This window comes from Empidonax traillii, unplaced genomic scaffold (assembly GCF_003031625.1).
Source record: "Empidonax traillii isolate 1590-97213 ecotype Southwest subspecies unplaced genomic scaffold, ASM303162v1 scaffold1090:size354804, whole genome shotgun sequence".
Taxonomy (NCBI): Eukaryota; Metazoa; Chordata; class Aves; order Passeriformes; family Tyrannidae; genus Empidonax; species Empidonax traillii.
The window spans coordinates 210,885-235,098 of NW_020956283.1; the positions used below are offsets into that span (position 1 = coordinate 210,885).

Genomic DNA, 24,214 nt, shown 5'->3' on the forward strand with positions numbered 1-24,214 from the left:
GCACCGCCCCCCGCTCCCGGCTGGGGCGGGAGGGCCGCCCCCTCGGGGCGGGGGTCGCTCGCCGTGGGCCCGACCGGCGCTGTGCCCTCTGTGCCGCCGCGGGCGAGGAGGGGGAAAGGGGCGGCGGGGCCGAGCCGGGCGCCTCGGAGCAGGCGGCGATCGCCGTCTGCTGGCTGCCGCCGTGCCTCCCGCACCCTCGCCCCAGGTCGGGGCCGGCGAGCGCCAGTCCGCGCCGGGGCGATGCCATGGGGAGAATAAGAGTGATGCTGGCTGATCCCGCGCCAGCGCTGTCTGAAACTCAGGGTGGGGAGGTGGGGGGATCACTTGCAGCTCCTCTGGCACTTCACTGCAAAAGCCGCTGGCCAGCGCGAAATGCAAAGCGCTCCCTCGCTCCCGGGGTGACGTTACCTGGGCCAAGGCGAGCAGCCATGAGGGAGCAGAAAGGATAGGCAAGGGGGAGAGAGAGGAAGCCCTTTCCTGCCTCGGAGGAGACTTGTGGATCACGGCTTTCAACACGACCTGCTCCACAGTCGAGGTGGGATGGAGGAAAAAGGGCACCTGAAAAAAGTCTCGCTTTCTTTTCCAGTGTTAATAACTGTTCCGTGCGATCCTACAACCCCAGTCCCAAATAAACTACGGGCTCTCTCTGTGTTTTGTTGTCTTTTCCCAGCTTGCTGGGTAAAAGCGTATGGAGAATCTCTGGAGCTTTCGAGTAGGGGCTCACCCTGTGAACGGTACTCACACATATAATTCAAATTTCACAGCTGACCTGCTCTGAAAACCTCAATCAGCTTCTAATTGAAGGGAAAACAAAATATTGCTTCCCTACAGCAGAGCTAACGATTTAATCATTATATCAGACATTATAGCTTTTAATTAGGCTAATGCTGATACTGTATGGAAAGAGATAATTCAACACAGTTCTTGATGAATTCTGTAATTGGGTTAACGGTGGAGCAGTTGGGGGAAGACACGTCAATATTCAAGCTGCGTCTATAGCCACCAGGTTTATGAATGAGAGGGAAAGGGGGGGAAAAAGAAAAGGGAGGAGAAGGAAAGGGCTAAAATTCCCTGACGATAAATGTCTCCCCCCTTCGTCCAGGAGAACCGTGCCAACCAACTGGAAGCGTGACGAGGGTAAGGGCTGTCCTGCCGCCGCCTCGGCGCGCCCCACTCCCAGCCGTCGGTCCCAGACAGCCCGGACTGTCGCGACACCAGCGCGACCCGACTGGCGGCTCCGCTGCGGGACCACGCTGTGGCTCCCTGGGGCGGCTCTGAGGGACGTCGGCTTGGCCCCCAGGCCGCTTTCCCTGTATCTGCACCCCAGCCGAAGGGTTGCTCACCGCGACGCTGGGAGCATGAGGGGAGGGGGCAACCTGGGCCACCAGCACAGAAACTGCCCTGGGGGATGCCCTGGGGTGAAGTTGGGAGGCATGGTGGGGGACACTGAGGATGGTACGGGGCGGAGCCGAAAGGTTTCTGAAGTCCTTGTGAGAGCAGGCAGTTGCCCTCCGCGCCCGGGGCCGGCGAGGCTCGGCTGCCGAGAGCCATCCGCCCTGCTGGGTGCGGGCATCGGGGACGGGGCGCGACGCGGAGCGGGGGGGTGGACTTAGGGCCAACCTGTTCCGGGCAAAATCAAAACGTCCGGAGGGCAGGAAACTGTTCCGTGTAGATACTTCCATTCATTTATTTATTGTGCCAGATAGAAGGGCGGCTGGAACCGTTTTTCTAAAGGAATTCTGCATCACCACTCCCTCCCCAGTGACGGTAAATTGTACCTTTCCGAAGAGTTTGTCTATCCAGGTTTTTCTGTTTTCTAGTTTCTACTGGCTTTGAAAATGAGCTTTATATTTTCTCTATGCCTAAAAGTATTATCGATCTCCCCACACGTTTGATCTCCGCAGTAGCCGGCGGCCGCACCAGGGCAACAGCAGGTCGCGGCGGGCAGGTGAGCCGGGAATGTCACCTCCCAGCTCAGTTCCCGGGACCTACACTGAAGAGGGAACGCCGAGGCACACGTCGGTGGGACGGCGGGACGATCAGCCCGCGCCTAAGCAGAGATTTGCTTCCCCTCTCCTCTCCCCGATAGGACATAGTGCGTTGCCCCCTCGCCTTGGAACGGCCCCTATCCTTCGCCCAGTGGGAGTTCCGAGTCGGTAGAAAAAGCAGAATCGTGACTTTACGAAATTTTGCCAGCAGGAGCATTTTTAAAAATGTTTGTTTATGCTACGCATTAGCTCAACTTCCAGCACAATATTGTTCCGAAAGAGGAATATCCTGTATTGTGATCTATCCTTGTCTTATTTTGTCAGTAATTACAGTAAAATTAAATGGGTCATTGATAACATTCCAATGACACAACTCCCTGTAATTAACAGGCTGAATACACCTTTTTTACATTACACAAAAGTTGTAATTTTCAAGTCTGTTCAGTTTTTTTTTTTTTTGAAATTATTATTACTAAGGCACACGCCAGGAATATGTGGTGATCAGATGGCACAGCATCTCGCAGGAGACGAGGGTTTGCACTGTCCTATTTCCCAGGGTTTGGGGCTTCCAACTAAGTGGATGGCCACACCTTTTACTTTTTACAATCGAGTTATCGATTGGCCCTCCTGACAAAAACTAAACAAAACAAAACAAACCCCCCCAAAAACCCCAACCAAAACAAACCCCAAGAAAACCTACCAAGCATTTTACTTTCCAGCAAAAATAAATTATTTTAAAAGTATAGTTTTGCAACTGTGAACTTTTAAAGAAAAAGGAAGAACTACGGGGATGGGGAGTTTGTCGGACTAGCATGACGCGGGAAGTTAGTACGAAAAATCTTTAAAATCGTGCTGCTGAACTGTCAGTCGCGCAAAAAGAGCTTCACAAGCCCAGATGCAGCATCCCATTTCCATTAGGGCAACCTGGCTGGTTATGTCTGTGGTACGTTGCTCAGAACACCGTAAAGGTAATATTTCTGTTTTGCATCCTCGTCAGTTATCCCCCAATTGCAAAGGCATCATTCGCAGCAAGTCAGAATGAATTTGCATAAAAAATAAACGAGGAGGGGGGAAAGGAAATAATGTAAAAGCTTATTTCTTGCAGGTCATCCTGTTACTGCAAATTAGATTAGCTACATAGGCTTCAATGTAAACATGACACGAGGTTCACAGGAGAGCGAAAGTATCATCCATTCCAATCTCTCCTTTCATTTAAACTTCCCCCACAAATTGCATCTTCTCGTTTAATACACTTTTCCATGAGATTAAAACATCACTTTGACACGATTTCAAATCTTTTCGGTCATTCATCCAGTGATTACTTCAGAAAACAGCAAACCAGGGGAAAACTAGAAACATCTAAATAATCTCAGACCGCTGGTCTGGAAATTAAAGGTACCCAGAGGAAATACATGATCCTCTTGCTCCATCCAGTGCAGCATGCTGGCCATGGGAAGGCCGATAATGAACCCCTGAGACACCAGCCGAAAAAAAACCAGTATCCTTCCCACCAACGGGAGATCCCGATTACTTGGCCGCAGCCGTGTTTATTTGCTTTTGGAAAGGGGGTGTTTGCTGCAGATCTGTTTTTCAGCAGATATCCTGAAAAACCTGAATCTAAAGTATCAGAAGACTGATACTTCACATTCCCGTTACACGGATTCCGTAAGACGGGATAGCAAAAAGGCTACTGACACCTTTAGCAAATACATAATTTACAGCAAAGATTAGCAAACCTGAAAAAGGTGCTGGGGTGGGGGATAGGGAAGGGAGGGAAGGTTGTTCATAGATTGTCCTGTTTTAGGAATATCAGCGCTTGCAACTATCTAAGGCAACACTTTATCTGCACCCACAGCCTAACTCGGCCCGCAGCCGGTGTAGGGCGGCAGCCCCCGCCCCCGGCCGGACCCCTCCTCCACGGGCAGGAAGTGCAGCCCCCACGGGATACCCCTTTCCCGAGGTGGATGTGTCAATTTTAGCCACAGGGGCTGTGCAACCGAGCGGCCCACGGAGGGCAGGGGATGGCGGCAGCCCCCGTGGCCGCAGCGGCTGTTCTGCCCCTCCGCGGAGTCGCGACCAGGAGCGGCGGGCGGAGACGGGGCGCGCTGAGACGCTGGTGCAGCCCGGCTTGGTGGGAAGAAACGGTAGTTCGTCATCTTACTCCCTGCTTGATACTGTATGTTTGGGGACAATTTGCAACCACCCTCCCTATCCCCATCCATCCATCCATCCATCCATCCATCCATCCATCCATCCATCCATCCTCCCCCCCCCTTAACAAAGAGGCTTTCAAACCATAACCTTTTATGGCATCCCACGGGAATCAATGCGATGAAACGGGGTTTTAATGGGTTAATTGACTGGAGCCGCTATCATGTTTAAACACCTGTTTCTGAAAAGAGATTCAGCCAAAACCCGTCCCCTCCCTGATCGATAGATGTACAACCTTGCTCCACTGCCTGTTGATCGACCCCAAATACCACCATCAAATACGAGAAAAAAAAAAAAAAGTCACCTTTTTAATATCCCGATGCTTTATGTCAATAGTGAGAAGATCTACAGACACTTTGGAGTTGGGGAGAAAGGGTAAGACCCGGAGTCGGACCAACCTAGGTAGCCCTAAACCCCTAGAGTTTCTTTCGCCCGGACTTGACTTCGAGAGGCTGGGCACAACCTCCCTGTCGAGAGGTCGCGGCAGCTGTCACGTTCACAGAGGACCGGATCTGGGGATCCCCGTTCCCTGGGAAGATGGAGCCGGGCTCATCCTGGCCGCATTAGCAGTGCTGGGAGCCCATATGAATGCTCGTTCCGAGGGGCAGAGATTAAGCAGGCATTAGTTGTAATAGCTGTAATGCTGCTCTGCCTATTGATTTCGGGGTTTTTTTGGCAGTATTAATACAGCCAAGCCCGCCGGTCAGTCACAGCGAAATTGATTCTTTGCCCAAGACACCTTTCACTAAATGGCACCCGCACACCGACATGTTAATTTTTGAACGTGTAACCAGAGCGGGCGCTGCGCTCTCGGGAGGCAGCGCTGCCGCCCCCGGCGCCCTCCCCACCCCAGCCCGCCCGCAGCCCTCGGCCACGGCCCCGGTCGCCGCTTCCCTCCCCCGCCTCAAAACCCAGTGAGGCGTCTTCCCTAGAAGGCGGAGGGGGGCAGCCCAAAACACTGTCGCCCGCGGTGTCCCCCCCCCACCCCCCCCAAATCCGTGTCACAGCCGATAACCCAGTGACTGCAATCGGCTCTTCCCTCTTGCAGCAAAAGTAACTTGGAAGCCCTCCCTTCGCCGGCTTTCCCTCCTCCATTCCCAATACAGGGTGAAGACCCCCTCAAAAGTTAGAGGCACACTTACAGTTGCTCTTCCAGCTCCAGCCTCCTCCCAACATATCATCTGAAGGGGCAGCCTTATTATTATTACTTCCCCCCCCACCCCTCTGCTCTAGCTTAGCTCACACCTTCATCCGACCGTGCCCGCAGGTGCAGGGCAGCGCGACACGGAGCCGGCGGTCTCCTCCTCGCCCCTCGCCCAGCCGCAGCTCTCAGGCGGCTGTGCCCAAGCCACGAGTGCCCGGCGACACACGCACACTCACCATTCGCGCTCTCTCGCTCACTCGCGCTCTCTCTCTCTCCCTCACACACACACGCGCAACACACACACACTGCACTGGAGAGGGGGAGAGAGGGAGAGCGAGAGAGAGAGAGAGAAGAAAATGAAATTTATTATTGATAGAAAAGACTTTAAAGACAATTTCAAGTTATTGTTTCGGTCTGGAGAGAAAAGGAAAAAAAAAAAAAGAAAAGGAAAAAAAAAAAAAAGAGGGGCTTTTCTCCCCACCCCAACATAATGAAACGCCTTTTGTGTGGCACCGAACAATACCAAACAAGTATTCTAATAAATAGCCACTTTTTTGTTCCGTCGCGGCAGTGAATAGAATTGAGCAGTTGGTTTGAGAGCAGCTGGAGCGCCGCGCCGAGCGGGGAGGTGGAGCTCGGAGCCTTCCTCCTCTTTCTCTTCCCCTTTACCTCTCTCACACGCACTTTCTCCTCTAAGCTTGCATTTCTGCCTCCCCGCTCCTGATGGGCCACTCTCCCCTGCCCCTTTCTCCGGGGAAGATGCCTCCTGGAAGGGAAGAGCCACCCCTGCGTGCTGCTTCCCGCACCTGTTCGACGCCGAGGGGCTCCCCGCGCTTCCGCCCGTCCCTCTCCGCGTCCGCCTTGGACGCCCCGGGACCCCGCTCCTGCTCTCCCCGCCGTGTCCTGATAGTCTCTGGCCGCGCAGGGACCCCTTTCCCGAGCCCCCGCGCCGTCCCCTGCCTCCGGCAGCTCGGGACGGCGGAGGCTCCGAGCCTGGCCAGACCCTCCTTTGTTGACAATAAACTTGGATTTCACAGGGAGGCTCAGAGCCCCCCTCCGCCCTCTCGCTCCCCCTCTCCCGGCCTTCCCTCGCTTTCCCCGGGCTGGAACCGGGCTTTGTCAGCCTCCCCCTCTCCGCTTGGGATCGCTGCGGAGGGTCCGCACCTCCTCCACCCTGTACCACTCACTGAGATCACCTCCCCTTTCCTAGACAGCGCCGTTAGTTTTTTCCTGCATGTTTTTTCCCTCCCCGAAATACTCTTTTCCAGTCTCTTTCTGCAAACGTGACAACCGTTGTAGGAAAGAGAGTCGATAGAGGTTATTAAAATGGACACAAATCAGCTAAAAATTTTCAGGTGAAGCTGAGAGTGCCCCGTTTTCCGTTCCACTCCGGTTGTGCGAGTGTGTACCTGTCCGTCTGCGCCGGGGGTGTGCAGCGGGGAGAGAGGGCGGAGGGGGACACAGGGTATGGTTTTGCTCGCCAGTGGAGCCGGCAATAGCGTCCAGGCGGGTCATGGCTGCCTGTACCCTGATGGGGGAACCAACCGCGCCGGGGCTGAGAATGAACACCGGGGGCAGCCGCCTTCCTATGGCCGGACTGTCTTCTTCTCTTACTGGAGGGGAGGGGGGGATTATATCTAGTCCTCATTTAAAAAATAAATTGAGAAATACATCCCTCTATCCCCACCGTAAACCTCCCATTCTCTTGCCATCCAGAACCCTACTTGTCTCGCAAAAGCTGCGGGAAGTACCCGAGGTTCAAATAAACCCCAGCAATTTCTGCAAAGACTCCTTAACATGCAGGGATTACCTCGTCAGCTATTTTGAGTTGCTCAGTCACATATAATTATTAGATATGTTGGAATAAAAAGAAGATTGCTTTATAGTTAAACCATCGTTGCCCTTTACAGACTCGTTCGGGGGGGGGGGGGGGGGGGGGGGGGGGGGGGGGGGGGAAGAGGGGAAAGGACGGGCATGTATACTAACGACCTAAATTAAATGTTATATCCTCATCCGTGGGAATAGAAGTGGGAGAGACCTCGGCCAAGGTGCAGCGCTCGCTCTCCATTAGCGCTTTCCCTTGCACGTCCTTCCAGAGCTGCCCAGAGGGACCGCTGGAGGTGGGGGCAGAAAGCGGGGGGGGACGTCGCGCGGGTGCAGGGATGCCCTCGGTGTCCCCCCCCATACCTCGTCCCTTTTCCCGGGGGAGTCTCAATGTGCTCCGTGCCTGGGTGCGTACCTCTGCCTGTACGGAAAATTCCCCTCCCTTCTTTTTTCCCCCCTCCCTCTCCTCTCTTTTAAGTGGATTTTTGCTCTCACTTCAATAACACACCGGCTCTAATTAGCTGCAATATTAAGAAACGCTGCTAAATGACAGTTTTATCGGGTTTGTGCAGATAGGAGGAACGCGGGGACCCAGTGAAATACCCACCCAATGCGTTCGGCGCTGGATCCCCGCCAGCAACCATTGCTCGCTCTTTTTATATGGAAAAATGGCAACATTTTGGAAAGCAGCTTTAAAACTTTGACTTATATTTTACATGCTAAATAACGGGGAGAATGGCGACAGCGTTACAGAAAGCTTCAACCCTGCAAATATTTGAATGGGGCTTTTTTGTAAAGTAGAGCAGCTGTCAGTCAGCTGGCTTTGACAGCCTGCCACAATTTTGTCATTTAATAGTGGGTGTTAGGCTAAGTGCAAAACACTCTGGCAAACAGATGTCAAACCTACATCTCATATAAATGGGGGTTGTAAAATTGAGTTTTAACCCACATATAGGGTTTTAAAAAGCGGTGCCAGTGTGTAAACTGTATACAAAATAGAGATACTGACAATCTCCTGTGTGGGCTTGTTATTTAAAGTAGGCTTATTTAGAAATCTGACCTCCAAATTATGCTAAATCTTCTTACATTTCAAACAGTGGAATATGAGAACAGTGCTTGGGAAAGTCGAAATTAAGGACAAATATGATGGTTTGTTGAAAGGGGGTAATTACCATGTGTACTGAGAAACCAAGGTGCATTCAACTCACCATCGCTCTTCCAAGTCCGAGGAGAAGGAATAAAGGAAGCAAGGAAGGAAGGAAGGAGGAAAGGAAGGAGGGAAGGAGTGAAGGAAGGAGGGAAGGAAAAGAAGGGTTTGGCAGGTTCTGAGTTTCAGGGACTGTTTTTAAAAGCGGGACCGGAGGGATTTGATTTAGGAGAAGGCGGCAGGGGAAGGAAAGACCACAGACACAGCGAGCAGGCAGCTGCACAACCAGACTCCGTAAGGTGAACGAGGGACCGTGCAAGGAGGTGGCCAGACCTGCTGAAAAGGAAGCCAGGCACCCGTCTAGAACATGGGAAGAGAGATTATGAGAGGCAGCAGGAAGAAATATTACTCAGTGGTAATTTCTTCGGAAGTTACTATTTGAAACACAAGCTGCTTTTTCTTTCGAACTCACATTTCCAAGACTCGTATCTTCACTGAGATGTGGTTTTCCCCTGTACTTCGAGGTACCTCCCGGACAAATTTCCTTTGAACATTTAAAAAACGTCATAAATATTTACACCAAAAATTGTTCGTTTCCTCAGCTGGTTAAAACGAAGCAAGAAGAGAAAATTATTCAGGAATTATATTATATGGGTTATATAAAATTCCCTAGAACAAGTCTGCACCCATATTATCGTTTCGGGAGCTAGACATGTAGCTTCCTAGACAACTCGACATGAGGCGATTAAATGAAACATTTTATCTAAAAGAATTGTTCATATTAATAATTAACCACAGTTTAAACACACGCTCAGCTGATTTCCTTGTCGAGTAATCAGTTACAATATTTGCACAGTCCTAGTTGATGTTAAATGAGTAGAGGAATGCACACGGGATGATTATTGATCATATGCAGTTACTCCTGTCTACTTTAAATTCCATTTGATCCGAACTCTCTCTACGCTCATCTCAAAATCCCCAAAGCTCTGCTGCTCGTTTACAGCGCTTTCCTCTTTGCAGGTTTTTGTTTGTTGTTTTGCGGGGGCTTCAGTACTTACTTTTGCAGAACTACAGTGAATGCCTGAGACGGGCTAATTCTGCCCCAGGTATTCAGAAAACACAAGGGGAGGTGTGGATGCCCACAGCCCCGCTCCCGACGGGAGGTCACCCCGCTCTGTGGCCAACGGGCAGCGACCCTTGGCCACAAATCTGGCGTTGCAAATCTCACTCCCGAGGTCTCGGAAAGGGGCTCGGAGCCTCCCCCATCCCTTACCAGGGCTCTTGGGCCAGTACTGCAGACACTCTCCTTTCGGGTCCGACCTGAAAATTGTCGCTTCAGAAACCCTGGATTTAAAAAAAAATCTTAAAAAAAAAAAGACCAGCGCTTCGCCTAGAGTGCTCCAGGCTGAGGGTACCGAGGACTCTTCGAGTCCCAACCACTAGCCCCGAGGTAAGGTCTTTTCCATGCCTTGACAACGCCAACTACAGTCTAGCATTGGGTAATACCGTCGAAGAAGAAATCAGGTTTTACTTTGGAATAATTGCCTCCAAGTTGTTTTAAGCCAATTGTAGCTGCAACTGTGATGGACAGTGAGGCTGGCTCTGTGGCCGGTCCCTGGCTCTAGAGAGGAGTCGTGATCTGTCTTTATTCAATTCCATCACACAGAAAAATTCCTGTATCCAGCCCATTTACCTGCAGAGAAAGGCTATGGTGGAACGTGACCCTTATTTTCAAACAAGCGACCAACCAACGAATCTGCAAAAAATATTTATCACTATCTTTGATTGATACTAAAAATCTCCTTTTGCAACCTAAAAATGGACATTTTGTTACCTCTAATGTATTTGCTTTTTTAACAATATACTTGTACAACTGTTGTTCTCCATCAAAGATGCAGCTGTCCCCTTTTCAGCATTCTGCCATGAAACAGTTCCAAGCCTCAGAATTCAGAATATAATTGACATAGCTAAATATTTTTCCTCAAACATAGCAGTTTGATCAAGTCTTAAAATTAAGTCCAGTGACAACCTGCCTGTCCTACAATTCCTCTGAAATACAGATCTGCACCCTCTCCAACGGCAGTGTCATAAGAAATCCAAGCACTCAACTTGTATTTATTCCCACACTTCAAATGTTAATATTAGCATGTTTTCGAGGTAGAAATATCATAGCAAAAATTCAAATGATACTAGTGGGAAATGACTAAAATAACGCGGGAAATGTAAACAAAGATGATTATGATTTTAGTGTTTAAGGATTGTGCTGTATATAGAAAAACCAAAGTTTGCCAAAGTTTTGTCTTCCTTGACAAAATTACTGTGGTGGAATTATGCCGAATCCATACTGGAGTGAAATAAGAGGAAAGTTACAAGTCCTGTAACATAAAGGTTGCAACCTATAAAAATCGACAGGGAAAATATAATTGCATTGCTGAATAGAACTCAGTATTTACAATGTTTGTGTTGATTCTCTCATTTCATTTTAGAGCAGTAGCTAGCAACGGAATTGCTTCCTTAGTGTTTTGTAGTTTTATTTTTGACTTTTTTTTTTTTTTTTAAGGTCTTAGACTTGTTTCCCCTTTCAGAGTCTGAAGTCTGAACCACACCATTCAAGTGCAGAATATACATTCCAAGACTGAAGTGCAAAACAGTTTTTCAAATGGCTTGTGAATAGAAAGTATGGGGTACAGCTCAGGTTATCCCACTGCAATGTGATCCAGCCCTTTAAGGAAATCATAGAAGTTGAAGGTAGTGCTGTAAAATGGAGCATGGCATAGCATCACTTATTAAAGAGAATGAGAGAAACTAACTCTCCTCAATGTAGAATGAAACATTTAGAGACTCTGTCATCACTGTCACGAGCCCACCAGAACATGTTATGGCTTTAAGAAAACAGCTTTTTTCTGAGTATCCAAGCACATCTACTAAAAGATCAAATTTTTACTGCGATGACAAAAATGTTTGCACATATTTTATATACATTTAACACAATATATTTGTATTTCCTGTGGGAGGTGATAGTACCTTTTCCATTTGATGCCCCAGCAGCATATGCAAGTAGAGGGTATATATTTTGTTCTGCTTACTTTATAGATGTTCCAGTGCTGGAGAAGTGCCTTCTCAAGTCATTGAAATGAGAAGATCATAATGAGACATAGCTTGCTGAGACAGTGACTGCTATGAAACTATTTGAACCTTTCAGCTCCTCTTCCAGTGAAGATGATTCACTTCTGTGATTTTACCAGGACTGCCATTGGTTCACCCACGGTTTGCATTGCTTTTCTGCTACATTAGGTCCAGCTGTACTGTCAGATTTTTGCCTTAAGCTTCAGCAAAGGGTCCTGATGTCCTAATTGCTGTCACTGTAGAAATCCTGGGCTTCTGGCTGTGATGGACAACTCATATCCTTTGTGAGAAAACCTGGAGGAAGGAGAGAGGATGGTTTTCTCCTCATAGGCAATATGGACATGGGCCAATCTGAAGTGGAAGCCATGGACTCATTCCCTGCTGCACATCCCAAAAGTTGTTTGCATGCATTGAAACAGTGCAATCAGCTGGCTGTTAACAACAATTAAGAAACAGCCTCAAGTCCTTGGTAAGTCCTTTATATTTTCACATTTGTAGGGATCCAGAATATTTATACACAAAATTCTCACTGAAATGGACATAAGCTCTGCATTTAAATCCCTGGACTTAAACTTCCTTGAGCTGGAGGTGTGAGATACCAGGTTTAATCTCCCGGAGCCTTCACTGAACCATAAATATGCTCACTACCATAGCACACAGGAACATCACAGACAAATTGAGTACAAACTCACAAAAATTTTTAATGAGAGATAAAGGGGTAACAAATGTGCTAAGGATTATCATTACTGTTTACCATCATGACCCTAACTGGTTGGGAGAGCAGGAAATAATGTTCAGGATATCTGAGGAATATTGCCTTGTTTGAAAATATCTCTGCTACTAATGTGATGACTGTCTATGGAGTTGTGGTTGCTGGGAATTCACACACTGATTTCATGGAGAGATAAAAGAGCGGAGTTTATATGGAATAAACCCCTTTTGAATAAAACAATCTGCATAAATGCTTTAAGAAAGCCTATAATTATGATAAAAATGTTGCTCAGAGTTAAAATTATGAAGCAATCAAAATTTATAAACAGTCTCTCATTGACTTTTAATCATACTTTCTCATATACAAACTGTAGAAAACATATAGTAGCAATATATAACAATAAACATTTTATTTTTGGTAATTTAGGGTACCATGTCATGCTCTTTAACCAAAGAAAGCTTGGCTTGTCAAGCTCTGCTGTATTATCCTTAAATGTCAAAAAACCATGTATAGGCCTCTAGTTTTATATACACTTAGCTGAGGTTTTGTTCTGCTGGCAGCTGAGCACCTCTGGAGAGATGTTGTGTCCTCTCTGGGCTAGATCCAAAGCTTTCTTTTGTCATATTCTCACCAAGAACCTCTGGATAGGGCCTCTACTCTGACTGCCTGCTCTGAAGATGCTCACTCAGACTAACATAGGATCCTACCCACACCTCCCCTGAAATTGTCTTGTAGACATTGCTCTCCATTTGTGATTCACTAAGGAGAATGCTTAAATTATATGCATCATGTAGAACTTGGATGGCAAGAGATATTCAAAACAAGGAATATTTGTAATGGGAACCTTGCCAACTTGAACGGTAGCCTACCATGTCTATAAGCTCCATTGTTTCCTTTGAACTGGCTGAACACATTCAGGATGCATCCTGATAGTAATATGCCTCTCTTGGCAAGTAGTAAAATTCACTGGTATTGTTGTGCCCTTAAAAATGTTATCACAGATAGGTCAAATTAATGAAGTATTTGCTTCAAACAACACATATTTTTTAATGCAGTATTACTAGATTCTTTTCTGGAATAGAATAGCATGCAGAGTATTCCACCTGAACTCCTTATGAAAATGAGATCTTCTACTGAATTGAGTGGCACAGCTCTTATTGATAGATTAACTGTTTGACCCTCCTTAATTATCAGAGTAAACAGCCTTTTCTGCTAAAACATAGATTCAGCTGCTGCTTTCAGCTAGACAAATTAATAAGGAAAAACTGCCCTGAGTTTCACAAGGTTTACACCTTTCTAACTCAGCGTGAAATCATGTCCATAAGTACACTCTTTCAATGCTTTCAAGAGGTGAGACCCTTCTAGGACCTCCCATTGGTTGCATCTCGTCTTTAGGTCCTTGGGAGCTCACTTCCCTTACACTGCCCAAAAACCTGAAACAAAAGTTACCAAAGGGTAAGTAGCAGAGAGAAGGCTGGAGAAGCCTCTTTCCACAGTTCGTGGGGCAAGGCTCTAGGGGATGCTCATCCTGTTAATTTGTGGAGAATATGAATACTTTGTAGCTCTTTCAAAGGAATAGGGCTGTGTTTTATATTATTTCTGCATACTTGAAGGGGAAACATGTTTTTGGCTTGAGAAAGTGATACCTCAGCTTGATCCACTGCTAGATGATTTAGATGGCATTTTTTTTAAGGATGGAGAAGCACCATGCATGCAGCTTGACGTACATTCCCTGATAGCATTTGATTATCAAGCAATGGCATCCTTGGATGTGCTTTTTCTGCTCCTGCCCATGCCCCAGATCCAAACATGGTGCGACTTCCCTTTTCAGTCCCTCAGAAAAAGACCATTCTAATTTTGGGACTTTGTGGTTTTGTGAAAGAAAGGCAGATTTTATTTTTTCTTCTTTTTACAGCCCAGTTTTCTGACTCTTGTCCCTATTAGGGGTTTGCCTGCTGAAGGATGGGTAGAAGTTATTTTCAGTGATTAATATGACACTTCACTTAAAGGACTTCTTTGCCATGAAATCCCTATATTTAGCAGTCTATAATCACTAAGTGTAAACATGAAGCCTCGCTCTGTGTCTGTATGTGGCCTAAAAATGTGATTCTGCTTCTAGCTGAGACAGATAAATGTCATGAGTGCTCTGTGTAGGACAGAGAACAAAAATACCACAACAAAACCTAAACAAACCTAAAGCATGAAACCAAACATTTTGTACACGTACATTAAAATTATATTGAAAATTGGGAGCACGAACTACCAAACTAGGCTTCTTTCTGTTTTACAAACTGCAACGTCTGTTAAAAAAAATTTAAAGCATAATTGCAAATTGAAATTTCCTCCCTATTCTTACATCAACATTTGTGTTTTTCTCTTAACATCTCCCACATGTCAATGCAGCAGCTTCCTAACCCTCTTGTTATGTATCACATTCAAATGTAACAGTTTAGCAAATTCTCCAATTGTGTTGGTGTTCGCTTTCAAACATGGAAAGCAATTTGGTGTGTCCTTTTAATGAGTCATTTTCATGCAAGGAGGAAAACAGTGGTTGTGAAAGTTACTAAAGCTTTCTGCTCACTGATTTTAAGGCTCTCTATTTAGTTCATGTTGCTTAAAACCCAGATTGTTTTGTTAGAAGTTATTCAAACCATATTTTCTTCTAACTCCTAAGTTTGAAGAACTCCAGCTTCCTTTTACTCCTTTGCAGGGGCTGCAGATTTGTCACTGGATTGACTCTGCCACAGAACTGTGCAGTGAAATCCAAGACTTAATTTAAAAAGTTTTTAACTCTTGGGTTGCCAGTGGTAACTGTCAAAATGTTAGAAGGATGCAAAACCATCTGTGGATGGTAGTGCAGGGGAAGTGCAGATAGAAGTCTAATAGGAGCAGGAGTTCTCTTCATCTGTAGCAGGCATGGACTCTAAATCATAATGGTGACAATGTAAATGCCATTTTTTAAGCTGTGCTCCTGTGCTGATCATTTCAGTGATATTTCTAACGAACACACAAACCTACTTATCTTGGTTGAATGCTGAAGTGGACAAAGGGTGGCACGCTTGAGAAGAAAACTAATTGCAATGGATGGTTTCTTTAGAGAAACAAGAAACTTGGGACCCAACAAAATGACCGTGAGAAGAACAGATGTGCCAGACCCCCTGCGCTGGTCATTGAAACAACAACAGTGGTCATGATAACTCTACCTATGGTCACGTGTCTTCTAGTGCTACGGTTCCTTTGGGGTTTCACTTAACTGACAAGACTCTGAGAGATGGTACATAATGAGCTTTCAAGCACTGATAAAATAGTGACCAAACTTTTGACTACAGGGAGCCACATGAGCTACGTCACACTGTAGAATGTAGGTGTGCTTTCCTAGCCCTTTGCTCTGGAGAGACAACTCAGACAATGGCCTAGCTCCATGATGCAGATAAACTGAGGTACACACCATCCCATCCCATCCCTGTTTTTTTTTGGATGCACTGGAAAAGAGCTTTGGCATGTATACCAGTGAGTTCCTTGATCTAAAACATTGAGACATACGGTTGTTGGATGTGCTGATGAGCATGTGCACCCAACAAAAAAGAATACAGTTGCAGTCACCTAAGGAAGTTGGAAAACATGCAACAAAAAAGCATAAAGGCAGGTGGTCCCTGTAGCACATTGCAGACACGCACATTCTCACATGTGCAGGACATTTATCGGGGGCTGTGGGCAGCGCATGTGTGCAAGGCATGTAGCTTTGGTCATGTTGTTGGGGCAACAGGGATGTGTACCGGGGCACGAGGGAAAGAAGGCTACAGGACACAAACTGCCAGAACAACTCATCCAGATTCCAGCTCCCTCACTGCAAGTTGGTGATAACAGGGAATAGGCTAGAGGATCAATGAATGTTTTTCTAGACCAGATGTTGTTTGCTGAATACACATGAGGCACATCTGTACAACTCATGACTACAACTCAGTCTTGCAAAAGTAAATTTTGTTGGAATAAAGGATCATTAGAAAGCAAATTCTATAGGACTCATGTGAGTCCATTTGAAAGAAAATTGTAGCTCAAATAATTTTTTTTTTTTTATTTAAACTAAAGAATAGTCTTCTAAAAGCAAGAACTGACCATAATGTAGTTAAAGTGTAGATGAAATTGTTAGCTGCAGCCACTGGTGAACAGAATTTAGAAGTTGCAGGCTCTATCATGTTCAGTATGTTTTCCAAACTACATAAGTAAAATGCCAATTATTTACTAAAAATCCTACTTCAGTACAAAAGTTTAAAGTTTCTTTTTTTGGGCACTGTACTTAGAGTCTGTATATTAGAATGACACAAGTCATTCATAAACCATAAAAGTCTTACCGAAGACTGAAACCACTGCGTACATGCTGAAGTACCTAATCCCAGCATGAATTGTCTAAACAAAATACTTTGATACTGGCTGTTTTCCACACTTTAATTAGCAAGTGCAGATAGCTGTTGCATAATCCTATTTAATGTCTGTGCTGGATACCTCCCGAATAGCTCAGTGATTAAATTCATACCTTAGTTTGGCTAAATGCATTAGCTGAAAGAAAACTGCTTGCACAAAGATTCACTTTCTGACATATATTTAATGCAAGCATGTTTCCTTCCACTGGCTTAACTGAGAAAAAGCTCTATTAACTTACAGTATGTTGGTTGCAAAGATGCCCTGAGGTATTTTGTGTAAATGTATATTGATGTCTTTTGCGAATTTTTCCTCCTCAGCAGAGTTTCTTTGCAACAGAGTGCCCCCATTAGATAATTGCCACCCTCAGTGAGATCCAGCCTAATCATGCAATTGATCACAGCAAATCAAAGATCTGGGAATTCTCCGAACACCTCTCTGCAGCTAACCCTATCTGTGCAATGGGCTGCCTTAGCCACATTTCTCCTGGAGGCAGATTTATGAGAGGGGAGGGCAGTTGTTGAGTGTGCAGCCCACCTGCCTGCAGCGCTGGGCCCCGAGGTACAGCGAGGGCTGTAGTACCACTCCTGCTCCCCACCACCACTGCTGCTGCTGCTGCCTTGGACTGCTATCTGCCACAAAGCAACAAGATCTCCAGTCCTGTTAATTATGGTGGCTAACAAGATACCTGCGTACCTGTGTGTAACATGAATCACATTAATTCAACTCTCATCACACAAGATTTTGGGAGTGACAGTTCTATCCTGCCTACCTGCTTTACCACATTAGGAAATATATTTTAAGATGCTTAACTGTTTTTTCACGTGAGAAAAACAACTTGTTAGTTGCTCAACAGGTGCCCTAGTAGTTATTAGTAGAGAACTTATGTACATTTACTTAGACAAATAAAAACGTATATTAAAAAAACTTTCAAATGTCTCAAAAAGTAGAAATGAACATGATAAAAAAACTCTAAGTGATTACACAATATTTTAATAATTTTAGTATCTCAGCTCAGTTGGTCTCTCTAAAAAAACCCCTAAAACTACCATAAAGAAAAGTAATTATGTTTTATCTTATCTCTCCCAGAATATATTTTATTACAAAAGTCTAGAACATCTGCTGTGCAGCTTTCTGTGCATTTTAATAACATATTTTAAAAATTTTTAAAGGGAGGACACATATTTCTGTTTATCAAAATATTTATTGGATGACAGAATGTACAGATATCAGTGAGATGTGTACATATGATTTTAAAAGAAAATGGCAGTGGACAGCTTGTGGTGGGTTTGTCTTAAAATCAAAGCAGTTCTTTCTGTGTCTGGCCTAAAGTTACAACTCACTGCCTGAAGTTATACATTATTTCTGTTCAGGAACATGGGACAATATTCTATCTCTTGTCAGTGGTGGAAGAACAGATATAGATTTCCATTCTTGATTTTTATAAAGAAGTTAGTTTTGTGAATGCACTATGACTTAGTAATAAAAGGAAGCACTGACATAGTTTTGTATCAACATTGACATTGTTTGCTGAACCAAGACCACAAACAAACTCACCTAAACTGTATTGTTGATAATCTGTAAATTAAGGGAAACCTATTTCTTTCTGAAGGACAGAAATTATAACTTCTGCAGAGGTGATCAATTACCTGAACTTCCAACAAGACCAAGAGGCATTCTTCATGTCCTCAAGACATTACCTCTGCATTAAATAGCACCTCTGGCTGTACTAAAATTCTGCTGCCGGTGTCACTAAGTCTGGCTTTGGTCCACAAGGCAGAGAGAAACACAAGCCCAAAAAAATGGTTGTGGATAGGACCTGAGATGGACATCTCAAAGAAAGGATATTTCCCAAATCCTAGAATGGCTTTTATGGTCTTGATTGATCAGTCTTCTCTTCCACAGAGCTCCCACTGGATGCAAAAGAGAGTTCAATGGGAGAAAACAATGGCTTGAGTGGATGACATGGAGTATACTAGAATTCATCTAGAATTAAGGTAATGTTCTCTTGAGGAGAAGGTGGAAACCAGATACTGTAATATACTACTGGTCCACAAGAAACCTTTATAAACATTTTTTCTTTGGTTGGGTTTTTTTAATGCATTTCTGTTTGGGTGCTTTCTTTCAGGCAAACTCCAAGCAGAAATTTATAAAAATTCCACTTATTCCATCTATGTCCAACAAGTACTAGAAAAAAAATACAAACGCATGCAAGGATATTAGATTAATTATCAGGAACAGTGTGCTTGTTAATGATTTTCATTACATTTATTTACAGTAACAACACCAAAATAAATGAGAGGGATCTTTGTATTATATTATTCTTAAGCCCTGTGATAACAAAAAGTTTGAGATTCTTTCGAATCACATTAATTCCTTCGAAATAGGCAGAAGTGGCTAATGTGGGATGCCTGATATCCAGCACTGAGAAAGGAATCTTACTCAAAATATGGTAATTCTTAACTTCCATCTCTACTTCTTCCATCTCTCTCTCCACTCCCAAAGACAGTTTAAGTGGTAAGCTCTGCATACCAAAGTGAAACCAGGTATTTCCTAAAGATATGGCAGTACCTGGAGAATCTTTAGGAACTCAAGAGACCCTTGCACTGAATGCCTTTTTTGTCTGTTGGCCTGGCTTGGAAATAAAAGCTGAAAAGTTATCTTATGAAAATCAGTGGCCCATCTTAGAGAACATAGAAAGTAAAAGCACAGTCCATGTAATGAATGGAATAACTTCAATTATATTTGGTTTGAGTGTATGGACTGAGTAAACTGCACTTACAAAAATATGTTTTCAAGCTAATTATCTAATGCATTTTTAATCTAAATATATTAAAGGGACTTTTTTTCTCATTCTTAATCTATTGTGAAGTCATTAAAGTGTCCAAGTGATTGAACTCTGGCATAAAACTGTTGACATTAAAATAGAGCGTAATAAAGAGAACAGGGTACTTGCTAGAAAGTCAATGAAGAGAAAAGGAAACAACTGTGCTCAACTTAACAGTAGCATGGCAGGCAACACTGGGAAGTGAAATAGCTGCCAAAGAATGGACATTTGGGTGACTTCCATTGAAGAAAATGAAAAATAACATACCATTTTCTTATTTTCTGGTAACTGGAGCTGTGACTGAAAATACACTGAGGCAAGCTGAGTGGGATGTACCTTGACAAAAGTCTGTGTTCTCAAACTCTCTTTCTGAACTGGTCATCTGTACCCCCTGTAAAGTCAGTGGAAACAAACAGTATGACTGGTTTCTTCCTAAAGTACATGTCAAAAATGTATTTCTCTAGAACTATGGGTATTTTTTTCACTGGATATGAAGAGACCTGGAGGTGACAAGTTCAGATGTGGGCATCTAAAATTAGATGATGGAAACCCTATCAAAGGCATCTCTGGTACTGGAAAACCATCAGCAGTGTAGGTGGAACAAGGGAAGACCAGAGAGTAACAGTCTTGGACACCTTCTAACTGCTGCCACATCAGGCCTTCGGTGGGGAACTTCAAGACTGTCCAGTGACACCACATAAACTTAGCAATTGTGCCAGTTCCTGGGTTTATAGAACATATACAAACTATATACTGTGGTTCCAAAGTTAGAAAGAGGACTCTTGTTTCATGTTCTCGTTTCTAAATCAAATTCGCTATATGAAGTATGAAGTTAGTGGTTTACACCAAAGTAGTCTTGAAAGTCCAGAACAGGACCACAGATCTATAGTCCTGAGAAGCCTTAGATTTTCTTTTATTGTTAATTCAAAAATATACACCAAGATGAAGCCATTGTCTGTAGCTAGGGCTGATGACAGGCTTCCTTAAAGAGAAATCTACTTCACAGACTCCCAAACACCTTCAGTTGTTTTCAAGTTAGGCTTTGCAGGTGGTTATTTAGAAGTGTGTATGTCCTGCTGGTTTTATTGTACTTCTTTTTATCTGGGGAATGCACTGTAATACTGTGCTTTGTAATCTCTGTTATTACCAAAATATTCTTCCCCTGCAATTTTCAGCTATTTGGATATTTGAAACATTAATGTTTTGAACTTGTAATTTTATCCTGGCCACTGGCCTGCTTTCCCGGACTATGGCCATTAGCAAACAGGTAGCTGAAAGTGCAAGTGTTCAGATATGTATTCATGTAATTATTCTGAGATCATAAAATTAAAGAAAGTTATTTTGCAAGTACAAAATCCAAGGTTAGGCCTCTCTTCAGCTGAACAGCATATCTCATCCTCCTCCCTTCAGTACCTCTCTCCCCATCAAACCACCAACATGCACAAAACTTGGTTCTCCACCACGCAGTAAAACCCAAATCTTACTCTTTTTTTTCCTCCAGAGCTATCTTAAGGCACGAATACTTTTTATATTTTATTTTCTCTAGTGAAGAAATGCTTATCAATGTCATACTTTTGTATGCTGACAGTTACAGCCATTCACGTAAGCTCCCCTTTCTTTGCTTCTACTTGAATAGAATAGGTTCGGTTTTGGCATATGGATCATTTGCCTTATGGTATCATAATTGTGTGTCATGGTAGAAGATATCTAAGAGACTTATGAAGATGGCAGATCAGCTTTTGATTATTTTTACATCTAGCTCATTTACTGTCTAGCTCAGCTAATTTGTTATTTTTATCATATACAAATGCTGTTACATGATCTAATGTCACAGAATGGTTATAATGTTGTTGCAAATTTAACCATGTTCAGAAAATACTGATCTATTGATACAGGCATTGAAATTCTTCCAACCAAGCCTAAGAAATTTGAACTACAAAATCTGACATTCCCCTTGGGCCAAAGAAGCTTTAAAAAACTCTTCTGTGTAAAAATTACTGGTTTATATCTCTTCTTGATATATTGAACTTACTGTTTAATTTAGTGGATCTTCACACTCTAGGCATTTATTCCCACATAGTCTGGAAGTCTTGACTTTGTAAAAAAACTCTGAAAGGCCAGCAAGGGTTCTCCATGATGAACTGCTTGCAAAACCAAGGCTCTAGATTTGCTGATCCTAAAGATCCCATTTTTCCCATAGTGAAAAAGGACCCTAGGCATACACAAGAAACAAACCCACCTGACTGGACAGGTAGAAGAAAGTAAGTGTTCCTTCTGTCTTAAAGAGGACTCTCCAGGAAAGCATCCTGTTACAGATGAGTTTTTGAAATAGGGATTTCAGTCATGCAGAAATATCAGTACTTCTGTGACTGTTCACGGCATGGATCTCAGTTAATGTCTAGGTTTGTAGACAGAGCAGGTATCTGAGCTCTTGGGAATAGATTGATCCTAATGACAGAGAGAAAGGCAAAAATCTAGGATTTATGCTTATATTATCAAACAGTGATGCTGCAGGCTTTCAGGTAGTTTTCTCTGACAGTTCTCTACAAAGGACCATATAAATGGATTGACAAGGACAGATCCCCACTTTAGGACTGAATATGGTAGAAAGAGAGCATAATCATATTGTAAGGTATTTGGGCTTCTCTTTAAAAGAGAATACCTGTAAAGAAAGGGTAGATTTTTGCCTAATAAAAATGAAACAGATTACTGGCTTGGGAAATTAATTATTATGTGTGTTTACTTAAACCAGGAGTGGGAAGAAACAGGTGCTGAGAAGCACTGAGGCCCTATTAAGACATCTATTTGACATTCCAAGGTAACAGCACTTTTTTGAATGGGTAACACTCAAGGACAAAAGCTGTAACAGTTACAGATGGACTGAGGAATACAAAAGTAATCCTCTAAAGCTCGTACAGCAACTAAAATGCATGCGATGTGGATAAGACCATAGGGAAAAGGTTGTCTAAAAATGACAAAAATATCACATAAAAGAGCTAAATAAACTTTGGTATAGACAAAGGTAAAATTCCTGTAAATGTCCATGCACCATTAGAGAAAGCCTAAAATTAAAAACATGTTGCCAAGCATTGGAGAACTTACAATCTGAATTCCTGAAGCACGATGGAGTCACAAGAGAATGGAACAATATTTGTCACACACAAAGCCAGACAGAACAGACTGTGACAGAAGAGGTGTGGGAGTGACCTTGCACCTGGAAAAAATCCATAGATTACAATACACCAAAATTTCTGATCACATGGCAGATCCTGCCTAAGTACAGACCCCTGCCTTCAGAACCACTATGTGGGAGGCACCCAGAGAAAGACTTTGGATTAATCCTGGATTAATCCTGACACCAATAAGCACATCAGTGGCTCTAGGATCTTACTGCCTTTGTGGGGATCCTGAGGCTGCCGGCATAACCCTACCTGCTCTCTGACTTCCAAATCTACAAGTGCAGCCTTCATTGCAGCAGTAGCAAGCTCCTGGTGCTTCACAGCATACTCCCTGCCTGAGCACATCTGGCCGGGCACAGCCCCACTGGTGTCCCCAGGCTGTGTGTGGAGCAGCTGCGGGAATGGAACCCCGGCAGGAGGTCCAATGCTGTACGCTTAGAGCTGTCTTGGGACAGGGTAGGGTAGAGTGGGAGGAGACATTGGGTTTTATGGGACTGGGAGAGTGAAGCTTATTCACAGAGATGCAAGAGATAACGACACCCAAGTACAGTAAAGAAAGGAGTAGAAAGCAACTGTAGTGTTTAATAGCAACATTAACAGCAATAATAATAAAGATGAAAACACAGACTGAATTAGCACACGAATTATTAAATTACTGATAACTTCAGTATACCTTTTTGGAATAGCTACTTTCAGAGAGAGAACAAGTCTCTTTCTGAATTGTTCCTATCAGTTAAAATGTAATCTTTTCAGCTCTCTGCAAAGAAGGTGATATGTTAATTACTACTTAATGCTGGTGAAATAATCTGAAAATTTGCAACAAGAAACAAGAACTACTAAATGAAATTAAACATTCCCATAACACACTGGCACAACAAAACAGTGAGAAAGGAAGCTGCCAGAATTCATAGGCAAAACCATCCTTACCAGAGTGGAAGAGATTTCAAATGAGGGGAAAGCTGTGCCCTGGGGAGAAACTCACTATTTAGAATAGTGTTCAGTTGGTACCTTTGCTGTTTCTCTATTTGACCTTTCTGGCAAGGATGGTAGATTTAACTTGGAGTTGTTATTGTGAATAATTGTTCAAACTCACATTTAAATGAAACAGCACAGGAGGGAACAAATTAGCCGTAGTTTTTTAGCATCATAGTTTTGAAGGCTTTTAAAGTTTAAGGAAAATCAAAGGGAGGGTGTTTTCTTTATTTGTACCAAGAGGTATCTTGGTTATAGACTAAATAAGTACATTTTTGTTTCTTCTCTAGTACTTCCTCTCCAATCAGTGCTACTTATTTTTTGGAATAGTCAACTAATACAGTGAAATGAGCAGGCAAACACCTTTGCCATGGCTCTTGAACTGATCAGACAAAAAGGATACTTTAAGAACTGTGAATGGTTTGGGGGAAGATACACAGCGAGCCATCTCATCTAAATGGTACAAAGGTGTATATCATCCTAAGAAAATTTGTTGAAACCACAACTCCTAAATCCCATAGAGATGAAAAAGCCTCAAATTTTGTGTTCAAACTGTAGTAAAAGTGCTGGTACACGGCAGACAACTGGCAGGGAGGTGGTAGCTGTGTTGTTGTAAGCAGCTCCTCCAGAAGCTTCCCTGGGCCAGTTAGGTTGTGCATGATTTT

General features: G+C 44.0%; 2 long non-coding RNA genes across 2 annotated transcripts in view; both read right to left on the reverse strand.

Annotated features, from left to right (window-relative positions):
* The window catches only part of LOC114068568, a 53,120-nt gene extending 47,550 nt beyond the window's left edge, over positions 1-5,570 (reverse strand). The window contains exon 1 of the long non-coding RNA XR_003573619.1: positions 5,342-5,570. This is a non-coding gene — a long non-coding RNA (uncharacterized LOC114068568). The remainder of the gene's footprint in view (positions 1-5,341) is intronic.
* A 5,390-nt stretch (positions 5,571-10,960) lies between these two features.
* LOC114068567 overlaps positions 10,961-24,214 on the reverse strand; it is a 45,257-nt gene continuing 32,003 nt past the window's right edge. Inside the window, exon 3 of the long non-coding RNA XR_003573618.1 lies at positions 10,961-11,068. This is a non-coding gene — a long non-coding RNA (uncharacterized LOC114068567). The remainder of the gene's footprint in view (positions 11,069-24,214) is intronic.